The sequence below is a fragment of the Octodon degus genome, unplaced genomic scaffold, assembly GCF_000260255.1.
Source record: "Octodon degus isolate 3935 unplaced genomic scaffold, OctDeg1.0 scaffold00074, whole genome shotgun sequence".
Classification (NCBI taxonomy): domain Eukaryota; kingdom Metazoa; phylum Chordata; class Mammalia; order Rodentia; family Octodontidae; genus Octodon; species Octodon degus.
Window position 1 is genome coordinate 11,656,793 of NW_004524650.1, and position 19,658 is coordinate 11,676,450.

The 19,658-nt window shown below is 41.2% G+C and overlaps 2 pseudogenes; one reads left to right on the plus strand and one right to left on the minus strand.

Moving 5' to 3' along the window:
* Positions 1-14,869: 14,869 nt before the first annotated feature.
* LOC101570686 lies at positions 14,870-15,899 on the plus strand (annotated as a pseudogene).
* A 1,245-nt stretch (positions 15,900-17,144) lies between these two features.
* On the minus strand, positions 17,145-19,405 carry LOC101571078 (annotated as a pseudogene).
* Between the last annotated feature and the right edge of the window lie 253 nt (positions 19,406-19,658).

Genomic DNA, 19,658 nt, shown 5'->3' on the forward strand with positions numbered 1-19,658 from the left:
ACAAAGGTTCTACAATCTGAGGTACAGGATCTCAGGATAAATCCTGAGGGCATTTCACTGACCTTCTCAGACCAAAAATCTACAACTCTTGTTGCATAGGTCCTGCTCTACCTTGGTCTTAACCATCCAGTAGAAAAGTATGAAGATGAAATATAGGAAATAAAGCCATGCTGTTATGTTGAGCTGTGGGGGACTCATGTCAATAATTTCTGTCATTGCCAGTTAAACAGAAGACCCAATGCTATTATGGGCTACTAGACTCTTTTAGAATATTTTGCTGAGTTTACACACCTATAATATTTAAATGATGGAACTTAACAAAAAAAGGGGATACAGATGAATGTCCATCTTGTATCTGTGTATTCAAAGTGGTTAGGATAGATATATAGTTGCATTCTCCTAATGAATAGAATGATTTGTTCTAATGGTGTTTGTAAATAGGATTTCATGTCCACATCTTGTACAGCAATTAACCACTAGGAAGAATATATGCAGTGTATTATTTGTTGCAACTGTACTTCCGATTTGATTTGAAACTGTCTCATTGCTATCTGTTTATCAATAAAACTTTGAAAAAAAAAAGACCATATGTAGATTGAGAATTAGATCCACCAAGCAGTTAGCTGGGTCAGTTAATCTTTAAGAATATGCTTTAGTTTGAATTTGTTTTCCCAAAACTTGCATTGGCTATTTAATCTCAGATGCAAAAGTATTAGAATTTAAGGAGAGGTTGTTAGGCTCCACTTTCCAGTGCCATTAATGCTGATGACAGTTCATTATCAAGGGCAGGTTCTTCATAAAAGGATGAGTTTCTCCCCCTATTCTGTTTCCCTCTGTTTGCCCTCTGCCCTGCAAGAAGTCCCCCAGCAGAGGCAGCCCCTTGATTTTGCATTTCTGAACCTCCAGATCATAAACCAATAAATTTGTATTTGTTTTAAATTACCCCTGGTCTGTGGTATTCTGTTATTGCAGCACAAAAGGACTAAGACAGGATGATATCTAAACAATAAGCTTCAAGTTGTATCTGGTGTGTTTTAACTTCCAGTGCCTCCATATTAGGAAATTTGTGAAACCCTTAGGTCTGGCTAAGGAAATGACCTCAGCCCAGCTCAAAAAAGACCTCTTCCCTAGCCTCTCCCCACCATGTTGTGTATTGTCTACCCATCCTCTAATATGTCCTTGTCATATTACGTTCAAATGGTCCTATTAAATGCACTGTAGCTTGATGTGGTTTTAAAGTCTGTTATCTCCTGCCCCTTCAAGAATTTACCCTTAGTGAAAAACCCCTCCAGGGCCTGAGAGCTGGAACCCAAGACAGAGATGCAGTGTCACTGAGCTGCTAGCAGCTGCTGGCCCTGCACTGCATGTTCCCTTGTTGGACCATGAGACAGCACACATCTGCCTTTCTTGGGGGTGACAGGACCAGAGGGCAGGGTCACAGAAGAGACTAAGGCATTCCTTGTCTCTTCTTTGCTAAATTCAGTCCTAAAACTAACGTAAAGTTACCACTTGTCAGTCACTTCCTCCTAGATTGGTCATCTTCTGTGAGCCACTTGCCCAAGGAAGAAGGAACCTCATTTGGTATGCGCAGAGGAGCCCGTGGCCTTCCAGTTGCATTCCTCGGTCCTTCCTCATCCCAGTCCTCACCAACTAATTGCAGAATTTCATAATGATAACGATAGGGCTTGTGCCTTGCTCTCTGCAGAAACTGGCCCCGGCTGCAGTCTGGGGATGGCAGTTCCCATTGAGGTCTGCACGGAAGCTGTAGGCTGCAGAGGTGAGAGTGATTCTGAAGTCTGACTTTTTGAGAGGAAATGTGAACTTTTTAGATTATAACCTAAAACACTCCCCTCAACAGTTATCGTTGATGCTTCCTGTTTATAACAACACCCCTCCCAGTCACTGAGGGATCTTGGTTTGGCGGTTGAAACCCTTTGAGACTGACAGAGGAGGTGGGTGGAGGGCTGGGTGGGGTTCCCACTGGGCAGGCTGTCCTACCAATTCCTTCCTGCATCTGTGTTCTTAGCTGTACAGCGCTGTCCCTGAGCTCTGTGCAGACCCGTGTGCTCTGCACATTGCGTGTCCTTCCTAATTGCCTCTTCCTTACAAGCTGCAGCCTGCTCAGGCTTTGCTCCCTGTATTTACAGATGTCTAATCAGCTGCTAACTTGCTTTCAATCAGTGCCAGATTGTGTCTCTCAGATGCATATCTCTACTTTCATTCAGGGAACAAATTATTGCCTTCCTCTTTATTATTCATTTAAAATATCATGATGTTGGGCTGATTAATAGGTCCTTAAATATGAAGATATAAGCTAGCAGTTCAAGAGAACATTTGTCCAGGGCTGGCTAAGCAAATCTCATACCGTGAGGCAATCCCAGATGCCTAAGACTTAGGTTGGGGTCTAGCTCCATGGTAGAGCACTTGCCCACCATGTGTGTGGCCTCAAGTTTGCCCCCAGCGTTGGAGATGAACAAACAACAGAAACACAGAAACACTTGGGACTTGGGTGGGGTCTTTTGTGCCAGCTTTGTGCCCAGGGTCTTTAGTTCTTCAGTTGCCAGTGTCAAATCTAGATTTTTAGAGGCTTTCTATTACATGATTCCAGTCAGGAACACATTTCCTCACAGTTCTTGTGGGATGGCTGGGTGGGACGGGGTCATAGGGATCTATCTGCCAGGGCTTAGCTTAGGTTCTGGGCACACAATGATGAGGAGGCTGCCTGGTGTTGTGGCTCAGAAAGTGTTACTCCAAGGTGGAGGTCACATAAGTAGCCAAAGAGCAAAGCTTCTCTGTCCTCATGCCTCCTGCTTCCTTTCCCACCACAGAAACTAGAATTCCTCATCCCCAAGGCAGGCTGTAGTAACCAGAACTTTTTCCCCACGAAGCTGACATAAATTAAAAAATATCATTCTAACTTTACCTCTTTTGTGTCTTGAAGATAGCCATAAAGAAATTCTCTGGCCTATTCTGTTTAAGAATAGATCAAAAGACTCTCAGAAGGGGTCATATGCCACATTTGGAAGGAATGAATGAATCCTCCATAGGGAGGCCAAGAAGGGACTAAACAGACAGGCCTTGCTGGATTTCCCCTCAGTTTTTTCCTGTGAGATCATTTCCTTTTTTCCCAATCACACTTGTTCGTAGTTGTGCTTGCTTCACGGTAGGCAAAAAAAATGCTTAGTTTCTCTGGGTGCTGGGTCTTTACTCTGAAGGTTGCTAGGTCCCATAAAACCATCCTCAAATGAATTTGCAATGGTTTGCTTTTGTTAACCTATCTTTTTTTTTAATAGGGGTGTTGGCTGTGACCCCATAGCATGGCCAGGGAAGGAATTTCCTTTGTTTCACCTATGTCATTAAAGTCCGACCCTCTGCAAGCAAAGAACAGTACTGGATTATGTGGCTTGTGAAGTGTGTGGAGCAGGGCAAAGGAGAAGCTGTGGAGAGGAGCAGAGACAGGCACGGGGAAAGTCAGAGTTTGGGCAAGGCCCATGAACTGAGGGCCCGCTGAGACTGGTCTTCTTGTACATGTCTTGAAATGCTTCTTTGGTCAGGGGCCATGATGTTACATGTGAGTCTCTTGGCAATATCTCATCTTTGAAAGGACTTTTCTTTCTCCTCAGACTTTTGTACCAGGACAGTATTAGGCTGGAGAACCCTTGATACTACTCACCTCTCTTAGCTACTTGCTCCTAACAGGAAGCTTCACACCCTCTGTGGCTTTGGTCTTCAAGAACTCTTCATGCCCAACCCCTCAACACTTCCTTCCGGTGTTTGGCTCATTTCCAAGGAACTCTAGAATTTAAAGGAGGGCTTGATGTGGGTTTGAAGCAGGTGGGGTGTTGTTAGGTGATTTGGTTCAAAGCTTTCTGATACAGCAGGCAAATGCTTTTTCTTTGTAAGAAAGGTAGGATAAGTTAGGCTCTCAGAGGCCAACTGCTAGAGCCCTAGACCCAGCTGTCCCAATCAGCTGAGTGACCCTGCACAGTGTTTTTAACTGTCCCCTCATACACAAACCTAGGATAATGACATGAAGATTCTCAGTAACTATTCAATACTTGGTATCTGGTTCATATTGATATGTTAATTTTTTCCCATAATTTTATTGAGAGACAAATAGCAATGAGACTGTTTCAAATCAAATTGGTATGACAGTTTCAATAATTAACACACTGCATACTCTCTTTCTAGTGGTTATTTGCTGTACAAGATGCAGATATGATATCCTATTTACGAACACTATTACAACAAATCCCTCTATTCATTAAGAGAATGTAACTATATGATATGTTAATTTTTAATATTAGGTTCCTTGAGATGGGGTAGGAGCTCTGTTAGCTTTCTACCACTATGACAAAATACCTGAACACATCAATTTAAGAAGGAAGCTTTAGCTGGGTGTGGTGGCCCTCACCTGTAATTCCAGCACTTGAAAGACTGAGGCAGGAGGATCTTCATGAGTTGAAGCCAGCCTGGGCTACACAGTGAGTTTAAGGCCAGCCTGAACCATATAGTGAGACCCTGCCTCATAAAGAAAAAAATGGAAAGACTTCTTTTGGCTCTAAGTTTCAGAGTTTTCAGTTCATGCTGCGGGTGTCACTGTTGCTGGGCCCGTGGCACAGCAGAGGATTATGTCAGGGATGAGGTGGTGGGATGAGGCTGCTCACTCTTGCCAGTCAGGAAACAGAGTAAGAAGGTCAGAGATGGGCCAAGGACAGGAATTCAAAGCCTTCAATGCAACATCCCCCAGCACTGGCTTCATCCACCCGAGCACAGATGCACTGAGAGGAGCTCCTATGTGCATGCATCCGCTGGTGACATTAGAGCCTTCAGGATCCAAGCATTCCCCAAAAGCCATCAGCTGGGAACCCGGAGTGCAGGGCTTTGGGGGACATCTCAGATTCAAACCGTAATAAGGACAATGACTGATAGAAATGGGAAAGACCATGCCCTAAAGTATTCCTAAAGGTTCTTCTGCTAAACTCCTTTTTTTAAAAGGTTTAAGCTCAGGCTAAACAGCTGTTCTTCCTTTCTCCTGTTCTTCCAGACTGAGCACAGCGCTGCATCCCTGAGCTTCCAACATCCCCAGAGTTTTATTTATTTATTTATTTTTTTGGTGAAACCAGGGATTGAACTCAGGTCCTTGTGCTTGCCAGGCAAGCACTTATTCCACTGAGCCATCTCCCCAGCCCCCCAACTCCCAGAGTTGTAAATAATCACTTGTACGACTTCTGTTTCACTTGACTACTTCTGCAAAGATCTTGTCTCCAAATATCAATACAACCTGAAGTAGTAGGGGTTAGAGCTTTAACATGCCTTTTCTTAAGGGACAAAATTTTACACCAAATGGAATGGCTGGTTGAAGAGTAGCAGGAGTAATGTGAGTTGCACGTGAGAGCCACGGATTCCTGAAGAGGACATCTGGCCTTCTGATATGCCTTCAAAACTCGTAAGACAACATTTAAATATTTCAGGAAGAGAAAAAATAACACATGCACAAAGGCCCAATTCTGAAAGATGGGTGACATTAAAAATAAAATTCTGCTAGCTCAAGTGGGAGTGAGCCTGAAGAAAGAATCGTTGTGTCTGCAAAGACAGCACTTCGGTGAGCTCTTATCTTAAAGGATCATGAAGTGTAGGGGGAGGGAGTCCAGGCTCAAGACATGAAATGGACTTTAAAAGAGTCTGAGGTTGAACCAAGTCTCATAAAAATTGTAAGGGCAATAAAATGGGACTCATTATGTCACCAAGTTGGGAGTGTTGTACACGCTTTTGATGTCCTAAGCAAAGAATTGAACAAGACACTGAGAGTAGCAGTAGGATCACTGATTTAATTGAAAGACAAAAGACAGGATACGTTCCATAGGGTGGGAGTGGGCCAGTGAGACACACTCATGGCACCAAGAGGCTTGGTGTAGAGGGTTTTAAGCCTTAGAGTTTGGGTGGGGATTGAGGCAGTGGAGCTGTTGACCTTTTATGGCCCTTGGAGGATATCATGGCAGCAAAAGCCCAGTGTGTAAATCTGCATATTCAGGGACACAGGAGGTCTGCCAAGGGTCTCAGAAGGCTGCTGAGCGCATGCTTGGGGACTTGATGTACATAGGATAAGTAACCTGGTTTCCTTTTCCTGTTGTGATTAGACCTGGGCATCTCTGTTGTGTGCTAATGTTTAATTCAGAGAGTGAATCTATTTCCAGAAAGTGGACCCAAGCTGGGTACTCCATCCCCCTCTCCCCGCCCTGCCATTTCCCTGGTTACCTTGTTTCTTAGATCCAGCTCAGAAGGCAGGCCGCAGGGCAGGCCCTCCATTTTTCCTCTAGCCTTTTCCACTGCTACTTCCTGTTTCAGTTAGCCACGTGAAGAATGAGAAGTGCAGAACAGAGAGCATGGAGCAGAAGATAAACGTTAGCAATGACTACAGGCAGAAGCATTAGATCACTAAGGCTTTAGTAGAATAATCTTCAATAAAGACAGATCAATGATTGGCAAAGGGAGAAAGATGCCAGATATGGATTAAGTGATAGAAAGATATCACTATCCATCTTACATATGCCGCTCAGCGCACCAGGCCTAGACCTTTGGATAAGAACATATTAGGAAAATGAAGAAGAGCATGTTTTTTCTTTTGAAGGTAATTTAAGAAATTTTTGTCGAGGTAATTTTTGTGAAAGTAGTAGCTCAGGGTTCCCAGGCCACATGGTCTCAGCTGAAACTATTCTTAATTACTTTATTTTTTATTTTTTGGTACCGGGGATTGAACTCAGGACCTTGCACTTGCCAGGCAGGCACTTATGCCACTGAGCTATCTCCCTGGGCTTGAAACTAACTATTCACCTCTGCTATTGAGATGGAACAGCAGCCATGGCACTTTGGAAATGAATAGGTATGGCTGTGTTCCAATAAAACTTTATTTACAAAAGTTGGCAGCTAACTAGATGTGAGCTGGGCTGCAGTTGGCTACTCTGAAGTGCAGTCACTGTATCAGAATGGTATCAACAGAGAAGGTGAAAAACAACTTGCAGTTACAGAGTAGAATCGCTGAAAGGCACCTCTGAAGAGCTGCAGTTAGGAGGAAGCACCGAGAAGCTGGAGGTGGGCAGAGAACACAGCACACTGCTTTTTAAATGCTTTGGCCCAGAAGAGACATGACCTTCATTTTCTGTCCATTGGCCAGAGGAAGTCACATGAGTCCAACCCTGGAGCATCAGAGTTTACAAAAATCTGAGCACATGTGACATATTTGGCAAGCACTGTGGACACTTCTACTCTTTTTTTTTTTTTTTTTTCTACTTTCAAGTTTATTCAATTGCTAGATCTCACAGAAATAGTATATTTAAGAATTTATTGTAAAGCTCCTCTACAACTTTTAAAAGTGAGAGATTCTCTTATGATTTTTAAAAATAAAGTCAGATGCCATGACTTAGAATGTCGGTCTTCTACTTAAAATGTGTCCTGCACTCATGTTTCCATTCAGTGCAGACATGATAGCACCAGTCATCAATGGCTCTACCAGAACACTACCTAAATACGATTTCAGCAGCTTTAGAAAAGCACCTTGAAGGTTATAAGTTGTATACCATGAGCCTGTAACTAATAGCTAAACGTCTGCTCTTACACTGGGCCTTATCCTTTCAGATACTGTCTAAGGTTTGGTCACAACAGCAAACTGAAAGGTTTTAATGTAAATAAAGAGGTTATATTAACATTATTCATCTGTGTAACAGTGTTTTAGAAGCAGATTTGTTCCTTTTATGTCCACTGGTGTCTCTGGTGTGATCCAGTCTTTGATGGGTGAAAATTATTACAAATATGCTTATTTTCATACTGAACATTGAACTTCCTTGTACAAAGTTGCTTATTTTTGTTTTTAAAAATGAGTAAACCTCATTCTTTATAGTGTTCAGTGATTAGCCGGTTACTTTTTCTTGTATGCTTTACAGCTTAAGTAGTTTAAACATTGTCCATTTTTATTAGTGGCTGAATAATTTGCTAAAATCTAACTGCAAAAGAAAGGCTCAGCTTCTGTCAAGTCCTGAGATCATACTGGACCATTTGCAAGAGCTATTAGTCTGTCCTAAGTGTCTGTATATGTTCTAAAGCTTATAGAATTTAGCAAAAAGTTAGATTATACAGAGTAGCAAGTCTTACCTGAGTAGTTATATTTGTTTTCTTGGTACTTTTTATTATTTTTTTTAGTTTAAAACTGTAATTAAACACACACACACACGCACACATATATATGATATATATATACATATATATGTTATATATAATGTATTTCGTATAGGGTCTCACCATGCAGCTGAGACTCCTAGTGATTCTCATGTTTTCAGCCTCCCCAGCACTGGAATTATAGGTGTGTGCCACCACACCCAATCTCAGGGGCCAGCTCAGTGTGCCTGGGCGCAGGGCCAACAGGGCATGAGGTGTGGGGATCAGATCCAGTCCCTGCACTTGCCTAAGGAGGCGCTTAGTCCACTGAGCTATCTCGTGGGCCCTTAAACCTGTATTTTGTGATGGCTTTTGGTCTGTGTTTTGAAATTCTTTACTTTCTTTTTCCCAGTTACATTCATGAAGATATTTTTAGATACTAAATTTGTTTAGAAATTGAATGATTTTGTTAAAGGCACAATTAAACTTACTGGTTGTACTTTGGAAGACAGACTTTAAAAATAAAAAGAGTTGAAAACATCTGGTGATTGTAGATTAATATAGATACCCAAAATTCAAGCCATAACTATTTAATTCAGATCACAAAACTTGAGGTGCACAGCTAACATATGATCTTATATTATTTAACTGCAAATAGTTTCTTTTCAGTGCATCAGTACAACTAAATTGGAATCATCTAAATAAATTTCTAACACCATTCTTAAAGTATTGTAAATAGACTATATTGAGAATAAACTTAAACATTACTGTTTCTTTTTTCTTTTTTTTTTTTGCTCCGAATGCCTTCAGGGCAGGTCTAGCTGGCTTGAGTTGCAGAGATTGAACCACAGCAACCTGAGCCTGAATGCTTTGTTGAAGCGGCCACTTACAGAACTGAGCTTAAGGGGCAGGCCCCCAACATTACTGTTTCTTAATGCTACTTTTTTTGTTTTAGGACTAATGATGAATGTTGAGGTAGAATAGACCAGCAGATTTCCTACCCTAGACCCCTAAATTAAGTTTGCACTGACATTTAAAAACTGGTGGCTTTTTTAGGAATGAGAAATCTGCATTTCTGACTACTCACTCTTTAATGCAAAGACTGATATTTATTGTTTTAATGGTTTAATCTCACTAACATGTAAATCCTTAGCAGACCCCTAAAAACAAACAAACAATTTGTAAAAGTGGACCATTTTAATCTTTTTACAATTTAATAAATAGTTTTCTTGATGAATGCAGTCTTAAAAGTTGTTCAGCAATATGCAGTTATGGTTTTCCTGATTGGTCTGTAATCATCAGTAAGCGTAAGAACTTATTGTATGAAACATCTGTCAAACTAGTAAGACTGCATTGATGTGTTAGGATGTGTTACATGGGCCATCATTTTCAGGACTGTTGGTTACCTGGGCATATTTACCCCAAATAACCTTGGCTCCTCATGTCACAAGGTCCAACTCACTCAAGTTCACCTCCGCCTTTTCTTTTTGTTTTTGTTTAATAATGTTGGAAAGTACTTTTGCACGAGACTGCCCTTCTCTGTCCAACAGATAGGCAGGTACTGCTCCTTGTGGAGTATGTTCATCATTCTTTTGTGTGGCGTTTCTCTTTTCATGCATCTTGATAGTCTTCTTTATTTATATTTTCTCTGCATGGCACTGTTTGTGATAGAGCTTAGCCTTCAGGCCAATCTTTTTTTTTTTTTTTTCCTTCTTTGAATGTTTGTGAGCCTCTCAATTTTCTTTCCTTCTTTTTTTCTCATGGTAATCCAAGTGACACCCATTGTATTTACAGTGTAATTCAATATATTTATTTTGTGGCATAATGACAGCTGTAGAGCCATTGGGGGTGGCTTCAGGTATACAAAGAAACATCCAACTTTCGGGTCTGGCAGACACACAAGCTGCCTCCACGCAGCTGGAAACAGCTACTATTCTCCTCCTTGATTTTGTCAGTGAATTACGTTTAGCGGAGTTTGGGCAGTTCTTGCAGTAAGCTCATGGAAACGAACTGATGCTTTTGTGTGTGTTGGGGGGGATAGTGGGGATCGAACCCAGGGTCTTTATATTAACTGCTTCCCTAGTTTCTCCCTGATTTTTAAAATTTTTTGAGATAAGTTCTTACTAAGTTCCTAAGACTGGACTTGAACTAGTAATCCTCCTATCTCAGCCTCCTAAACTGACAGGATTACAAGTTTGTACTACCACAAGCAGCTTGAGCTAATGCTCCTTCATTCACCGTCTGCTGTTTGGTGTCCCATGCCCATGTGACCAAAGGGAGCCTCTAAAGTACAGCTGGTTAGACAGGACAAGGGAAGTGGCATTAGACATGGAGCAGTGCGGTTCTGTGTGACCAAACAACAACTGTGGACTCCTTAGCTGTTTGCGATAACCAAGACTTCAGTGCTGTTTGAAGCATGACAGAGGAAAATCTAGCTACAGCTCTATTGACTCAAATTAGATTCCAGTGAAAGCGGCAAAGGTGAAGAAGCCCCTAATTCACAGGGATCCTATGGGAAGGATGTTCCATTTCATGATGATCTTGTAAAGAAACGCTGACTCGGGGCTGGGGAGATGGCTCAGTAGAATAAGTGCTTCCCTGGCAAGCAGAAAGGTCTGAGTTCAATCCCTGGCTCCCCCCCCCAAAAAAAAAAAAAAAAGAAAGAAAGAAACGCTGACTCATATCATTTCATTAATATTCTACACCATACCTATAACATCTGAACTCCAAGGCATGGCAGAAAAGGCCCAATTTCTTCCTCTCTCTAACTTGGTCTTACATAACATTCTAATATTTACTTAAGAACAGAAACCTTGTGTCTGCTGCTTGCGGTGCTGAGGACAGTATTTGGTGTACACTGCAATATCTATTCATTAAATACATGAAACTAGACTTTCAAAAAATTTACTAAATTTGTATAATAAGACCTTTTATCTCTGAAATTTTGAGCATAATCACATTTTTGATAGCCAACCAATATATACCTATCATAGTTTGAGGATCAAAACATTAGTTTTATTAAGAAAAGGACAGCTAAAGAAAGATAGGGCCTGATGGTTAGCTCAGTTGTTTAAGCACTTGCTCATGCAAATGCAGTCAGGCGCAGGATACCATGGTTCATACCCCACCTCCACCTGCCTTACCAGACCTGCCCTTAAGGCAGGCTGAGCCAGAAAAAAAAAAAAAAAAGAATAGCTAAAGAAGTGAGAAATAATTATCTGTCCAGGTCAACTCTCTAGGAGAATTTGGTTGGGAGAATGCAATCAACCAAGCTGGATACCACCCAGCACACCAGGCCTAAATCACTGAGTAAGAACACATTAAGAAAATGAATTTTGGCAGCTGACAAAATATTTTCTTAATGTGAAAGTAAGTGACCTTGGATTTAGTCTCTTTTAGAAGCCGGCTTTTTCTGGCAGGTGCAAGGGATGACACTTTGAAGGAGCCAGGATTTTGCAATGACAACAACAGAAAACTTGTGTGCTGTTTTTTGTTTTGTTTTTTGCAGAACCGGGGATTGAACTCAGGCCCTTGTGCCTGCCAGGGAAGCACTTATTCCACTGAGCCCTCTCTGAGGCACCTTGTGTGCTGTTTTTGAGCACCCATTTTTCTGTGCCCATTGTAGTTAGGAATGTGGTAGCTCAGCTATACTTTTATTTTGCCCAAGTTCATCTTTTTCATGTGAAGGCTCATTCCTGTTTGGAGCTGACTATATTTCAAGGTTGTGAGTTTTGAAACATGAACCAGTTACCTATGGGCCAAAAAGAAATTATCCCTTTCGTCCTTCTCTTTATTCCTTCCTACTTAATGGTTCCAACTATCATATGATTCATGTGAATGAATTAAATGTTCACTATTTTTCATAGAAGCTCACTTTGAAGAAGCCAATATCGTCCATCATACTTTCCTTGAATGAGTTCATCGTGACATTCTAGGAGTTTAAAAAGATAGTTCTTCTGTGTCAGGCCGTCCTGGGGTGGATTATACCCCTTTGTTCATTTATGACAAACAGATGGAAGACAGGGTGATAACTCAGCAGGATAAAAGGGTAAGAGAGGCAGGTACAAGGCATTTGTACATTGAAGTTAAAAGTGAAAAGTGCAGAGGCAGTAAAGGCTAAGCTGCAGGGCATCTTCAGAAAGGTTTCTCCCCTGAGTGGCTGGTACATGCCTATAATCTTAGCTACTGGGGAGCCCAAGGCAAGAGGAATACAAATTCAAGGCCAGCTTGAGCAACTTAATGAGACCTTGTCTCCAAATAAAAAAGGGCTGGGGATGTAATTAGCAGTGAAGTGCTTGCTAGCATTTTCTGAGTTCAGGAAAAAAACCAACTAACCAACCAACCACAGAAGGCTTAGTGTCTGTATAGTTCTATATTTGCATTTATTCATAAACTGGAAATGTATCTGAGATAGTGGGCCTTCTTAAAGCATGTGTATTCTCTGCTAATAAGGGCTCAAACAGTTCACAGAAGGTTCAAATACAATATCCAGGTGCTGTTCCCAGGGGGATTTGGAGAAAGCCACCCCAAAATATCTCCCCACCAGCCTGGCCTGGTGTGCCTAAAAGTTTTATTTATAGCCTTTTTTGGAATAAAAACACTTCTCTCAAAGAGCCTGAGAAAATGGTGATATTTCAACTGGAGGAGGATGAGGGTCAGTTGACAGGGATGGAGTTGGTTTATTTAACTGTCAGCTAAGAACGCAAGCAATCTGAAGTGGACTGTATGATTATATTCCCCACAAATTTGTACGTTGGAAGCCCATGCCGCAACGCGGTGGAATTAGGGGTCAGGTGAGTGTACAGAAACAAGTGCTCTCATGGAGGAGAGCTTCAGGAAGGGAGAAAAGTGAAAAAAGACTTGTGTGGAGGAGCCAGTGAGGAGAGCCCGGATGCTGATGAGAATGTGAATACACATGAACTACAAAAGAGCTTGGCTGCATTCTGCCTTCCAGCTCTCACTCAAGAGGATTGGTGTGGCCCATGTGAACATGAAACCCACAGGGAAGAAAATTCGGAGGTGCAGCTCAGCTGCGTCAAGGCAGAACCACGTGATTCTTCATCTCATGGCTACAGGGAAGTGGCGCACAGAGCTCCAGCCAGAGATACACCTTCTGGAGGCACACCCTCCTGCCCCACCTCTATCTGCTCCCTGAACAGCACAGTCAGCTGTGAACAGCAGTGCTTGGTCTACTGATAAGTACAGGGCCCCATGATTCAATCATCTCTTTCCTAGAGTTTCAACAGTCAAGCTGACAATTGAGTTTCACTAGAAACAACTTTTCCCCATCCTTCCCTCTCTTAGCCTCTGATAACCAATATTCTCCTCTTTTTTAGAGCAACTGTTTTAGATTCCACATCTGAAGAAGATCATGTCTTTTTGTACTGGCTTATTTCACTTAACATAATGATCTCCTGTATTGTGGCAAACGACAGGATTTCATTCTTTTTATGGCTAAGTAGTGATTACCACATTCTTTTGATCCATTTGTCAATTTGTAGACACCTAGGGAGATCACATGTTTTGGTTATTGGAAATGGTGATGCAATAATGTGGGAGTGCAGATGTCTTTTCAATATAATGGCTTCATTTGCTTTGGATGTGTACCCAGGGGTGGGAATGCCAGCGCAACTGGTACTTCTGATTTTATTATCATGAGGAAACTCCATGTTACTTTCCATAGTGTGTATATTAATTTACATTCTGATGCAAGAGTGTTTGAAGGTTGCTAGCTGTAGGGGATTCTTCCAAGTCCTCGTCTCGGTCCAAGAAGCAAATATTTATAATCCCAAAGTTACGTTATTGGAATCCCATCAAATTGATTCCAATCTACCACTTACAATGCTACCCACGGTGAAAATAAAGACACTAAATTATATTTTCAATCATAGGGGAGTCATGGGGCTCTAAGTCCAGCCACGAAGATGGCTTTCCAGAACCAAGAGAGCAATCCAGGGCCTCACCCGGTTTTTATTCAATGGGAGAGTGGCTTGAGGAGGATTGACTGAGAATTGTGGGAAATAGGTGACTACTATGAGCTGAGCTAGGTGGGTGGCCTAAATTTACCTCTGTGATATGCAGAGAGGATATGCAGAGAGTAATCTGCATTATATAGTATCTAATGTTTTGGTAAGTTGGGTGCTTCAGCTTTAAAGTAGTCTTTCAAGCCCCAGGAAGTCATAGCCTCTGTCTTGAGGCTCAATCCCAGGTCACAGCATGGAGCATTAGCTCTACCCTCCTGTCTTGACCTGGCTCACATTAAAGAGCAGCAGGTATAGGTTACCAGGGAAACATGCACACCACCTTCAAAGACTATCACCAGCACCTCAGCTAGACCAATAGACATTGCTTAAGGCCAACTGAAGGGTAAACAGAAGTCCTAGCCAGCTCTGTACAGAACAATACAAGGAAATAGGGTCAGGCTCAGTCGAAATGGAGACAGTCGCTCTTCTTTCAAGGAGAGCTGCTCAGGTGGTCCTCCACAGCTAGCATTTATTAAACTTTTATCTTTTTGATAATAGTCATTTTTAGTATAGTGATGAGCTATCTCCTTGTGGTCTTTTTTTTATTTCTATACTTTTTAATTGACAAGCAGCAATATCATGTTTGTCATTTTGATGTAGATACAATTATTAGGTTATCTGTCATATTACAATATTTAAGCTTTTATGTCCTTTAAGATACATTAAAAAAGGATGGAGCCTGCTACCGAGGTGGGAGTGGAGTGGGGCGGCAGTTGTTGCCGACTCTTTCCTGCCCCCAACGGTCCAGTCAGCGGGGTGATTAGGCTGTCGGCCCTCGAGCTGAAACTTGTCTCTTGTTTAGTTCTGTGGAGCGCCTGGCCGACATGAGTGATGTAGAGGAAAATAACTTCGAGGGCAGAGAGTCTCGCTTTCAGTCAAAATCTCCAACCCGAACCCTGCTCGTGTAAAATCGGAGAGCAGGTCAGGATCTCGTAGTCCATCAAGGGTTTCCAAACACTCTGAATCCCATTCTCGATCAAGATCCAAATCCTGGTCAAGGTCAAGGAGGCATTCTCCTAGACGATACACTTGATCCAGATCCCACTCTCACTCTCATAGAAGATGCTCTCGAAGTAGATCATATACACCAGAATACCGGTGGCGAAGGACCCAAAGTCACTCGCCGATGTCTAACAGAAGAAGGCATACAGGAAGCAGGGCAAATCCAGATCCCAATACTTGTCTTGGAGTGTTTGGCCTCAGTTTGTATACAACAGAGAGAGATCTTCGTGAAGTATTTTCTCGATACGGACCATTGAGTGGTGTCAATGTAGTTTATGATCAGCGAACTGGGTGATCTCGAGGATTTGCTTTTGTGTATTTTGAGAGAATAGACTACTCAAAAGAGGCTATGGAAAGGGCAAATGGAATGGAGCTGGATGGTAGAAGAATTCGTGTGGATTATTCTATCACTAAGAGAGCACACACACCTACACCAGGCATCTACATGGGCAGACCAACTCGTGGTGGCAGCGGTGGAGGTGGCGGTGGCGGTGGTGGTGGTGGTGGTGGCAGACGCCAAGATTCTTACTATGATAGAGGATATGATCGTGGGTATGACAGATATGAAGACTATGATTACCGGTACAGAAGAAGATTACCTTCTCCTTACTATAGCCGATACAGATCACAGTCAAGATCTCGTTCTTACAGCCCAAGACGCTATTGATAATGAAATGGTTGCAGTTAAGGACTTTTTTCCCCCTAATTTCCTTTTCTCTCTCTCTCTCTCTCTCTCTCTCTCTCTCTCTCTCTCTCTCTCTCTCTCTCTCTTTTAATTCTGATTTCCCAAGCTTCTCATCCTTCCTACTCCTTAAAAAAGTTTGTTTTTTCAGCATATACATTGTCAGTTATGTTGTTGTTTTCACCCGCTATTATTATATACTTACTGTTGTAATTGTCATCTTGATTAGTTAAACCCAGTTTTAAAAAAAAATCCAGTGTTATGCTTTGTAAATGATTTTTTTTCCTTACCTTTAGGGAGGATTGCCTCCTAGCTAATCACATGAGGGAAATCTTTGTATCATATATTGCATTAGGTACTATACTAGAGATCTACATTTGGGGTTGGATATAGAGCTCGGGGTCACAGTTTCTGCCTGGCAAGTACAAGGCCCTGAGTTTGATCCCAAATAAAAAAAAATAATAATAAAAATCTGCATTTATGACAGACTTGTTTTTGTTTTGTTTTTAACTTTGTTTTGGGGGAGGTAGTAACACAAAGTAGTTCAGACAGGTCAGGTTTGTCTGGGGTGGCATGGAACAGTCACATAGTTGAGTCTAGTAGAAAGTTTGAAGTTTAGAAGAAAATGCTTGGACATTTCTTTTGAAGAATGTAATTTTGAACCTTAAAAATTAGTCAAGTTTTAGAGATAAAAAACTTGTGGACACCTTCAAAACATTGTATTTTAAATATATCTGTTAAACTTTACAAACTTAAAGTGTGATTTTTGTGTTATAATTATTGAAGTTTTAAGTATTCCCTTAATCAGTGAAGGACATCCCTTATTTATTACCTAGATCAATTGTATAATTTGCTGTTAATGGTATTGGCATATTGGTTAAGCAAGCTGTTATATAGTATTAGTCTTTAAACCATACATGTGGGGGGGGGGGAAGTAGTCTCCTTTCAAATAAAAGTTAATTTCTTTGAAAAAAAAAAAAGATACATTAAAAAAAACCACATCAACCGCAAACGTGAAGGGAGAAAAACATGGTACTCAACCGATTTCCAGATTCCAGCACAACACTTCACTCACTCTGATAAAGTTTAAGAAATGTCATGATGACATGAGCTTGAAATATCTGTACGCATTTTCTCTGATGCTCATGACGTGGCACTGGTGACATTGTAAACAGCAGAAAAACAGGGGCTGCCCAATGACCAAATTATGGAGGCACAGGCCTGCTTCTTCTCCCAGGAGCGCACCAGCCAGGACCACGACGATCTGCACCCACATGGGAGCGGTGACGTCACGCGACGTAGCTGTACTCATCCGCAGATGCCTGGCTACGTTCAATGTACTGTTTGTCTATCAGGACCTCGACGCACTTCTTAATCATGCTGATTCTGGGATTAAACCTGGCTCTTGACTGGCTGATCACCTCTTGAATAAGGGCATTGTGCCGAAGCAATTTTCGCGCTTTCATGATGCGAACTATAGCAGCTTGGATATACATTTTCCGGTCCTCATCTACAGCACTTCTAGTCTGCTCCATTTCCTGTGGTGTATCTTTTTGCATTGATGTAGTAATTTTAAATTTTGTTCTTTTACTGCTGATGTTCATATTTAATGAAAAAGAAGATTCTGCATCAAAATCTTCCTTTTCTGTATCATGGTTAATCATTTTCACGTCCAGCAATGATTTAATCGTTTTGGTCAGTTCTTTTTCATTCATCTGAGTGCTGTCTTGAAGCTCTTTATAGCTGACTGTTTCACTGTTGTGAAAGGCAAGAAGAACTGCCATTTGCTACGTCGTGACCATGGCTACATATGGTTTGCCCAGATAGTTCATTTTAACTTCACCCGTACAAAGACAATGTAACCATGTCAGTTTCCATCTACTAAAATGCTGGCTATAAAATAATTCAAACATCTGTACACTTTTTTCTAATTCCTGGGGAATGGCGAACATCGATGAAGTGGCCTGAGTGAGAGGCCATGCACCAGCCTGTAGAACATATATTTTGAAAACTAATTCCCAAATCTATTACTGTGTCTTGGTTTCTGATAAAATTGCTGAACTTATTGTTGAGATCGGCACTGACACTCATCTGTATACATCCGATGTAGCTTGCTAGTAAACTCATAATCACAGGCTTGCTTTAGTTTATTGATCATAGCTTCTTCAGAATCCATAGACATAGATAATCCATGAATTAAGCGTTTTGCCAACATTCTTGCATAGAACTTTTGAAAAACATCCTTATCATCGATGTACTTGAAAACAGTAATAAAGCTCATTAATTTGTCTTCTACTTCATTCTCGGTCATCCCTTTTGCTGACTTTTTCAATAGGTTGTCACAGTACTTAGCAAGCAGTTCAGGTGCTTTACAAACAGACTTGGGCTCTCTGTAATTTACTACTGATGTAAGGGTCTTATCCAATGCACTCATAAAGTGCTGACCCCCATTTAAAACAGAGTTGATAAGCTGAACAAATTTGCCATGTACTTCCAAAACTGACTCTACAAATAGTACTGGTATATTTTCCTGAGTAAGGTTACTGGTTGCTCTAAGGCCCTCATCATGGATATGATTTTGCAGTTCCTGAATCATGTGAGGTAACCCAGTTGACACAGCTTGGAGTAAAACATACATATTCGCCATGTCATTTTTTTTCTCTTGTCGAATAATATTATGACATTCTGCGTGTAAGAACTGTAAGTGGTCTGCTACCATGCGTTGCTGACATTCATGAATTACTTTAGTATATGAACTTGGATTTAAGTATTTTCGACATCGAATTTCTTCGTCTTTTAATCTACCTAAAACCTTTTCCATATACTGTGAGCAATTTGATTCTTGTAATAAATTTGAAGCTTCTTGTTTGTAATACTCTCCTGTTTCATCCAGAAAGGGAAACTCAAAGATTTCTTGATAAAACTTTAAAGGAAATTTTTTCTTATATTGTTCAATGTGAACAAAGGAGTTAATAACCCCATGGATTATTTTCTGGTTTGGGTCTTCTCCACCGCGATCATTTTTGACCTCTCGGAGCAGCATCCGGATAAGGATGGTCTGCAGTGGCCCAACCATCAATTTCCTCCACACATCCAATGCTAGCTCTCCTATTTCCATGAGTGGTTCATTCATATCTACCCTACCATAGCCATACTGAAGATCAGCTTCAGTCAACTTATTCTTTTTAATATATTGAGTGTTGAGATACCTATATAAGCAGTCCATATAATCTGCACCCTTGCTGTATTCTTCCCAATACCTATGATACATAACAAGTACTTGTTCTTCAGACTCTAAAACTCTCTTGTGCAAATGCTGAACGAGGTTTTCCAAAAAACTCTTAGTTTCTGCATAAAGTCTTTCTCCAAGTGGTTCAGGATAGGCCACACATAAAGCATAGATATCTGAAAAGTGATCATTCCATGTCATTCTCTCAACATATTCCAACGTGACAACTGCTTTGATTGTAGTTAGGAGTTTGTTCCAGGTCTCATCGAAATCTACTACTCTTGGTTTCAAAGACATTGTGCAAGTTTAGTGTTGAAATAGTTTTAGAAGTCCAAGGTCTGCAAAAGATGTTTCCTCCTTCAGAGGTTCCCTGTGTGCTGCAGCAAGCCCAGAAGCAGCAACAACCTCTGTGTGCCCTCCTTGTGGTCTTGATGTGCATTTCTATGTGGATTAGAAATGCTAAACATGTTTTCATATACCTGTCAGCTTTGTCTTCTTTTGAGAAATATCTACTCAGATCTGCAGCCCATACTTAAAATATTTTTTCTTTTGTCTATTGAGTTTTTGGAGT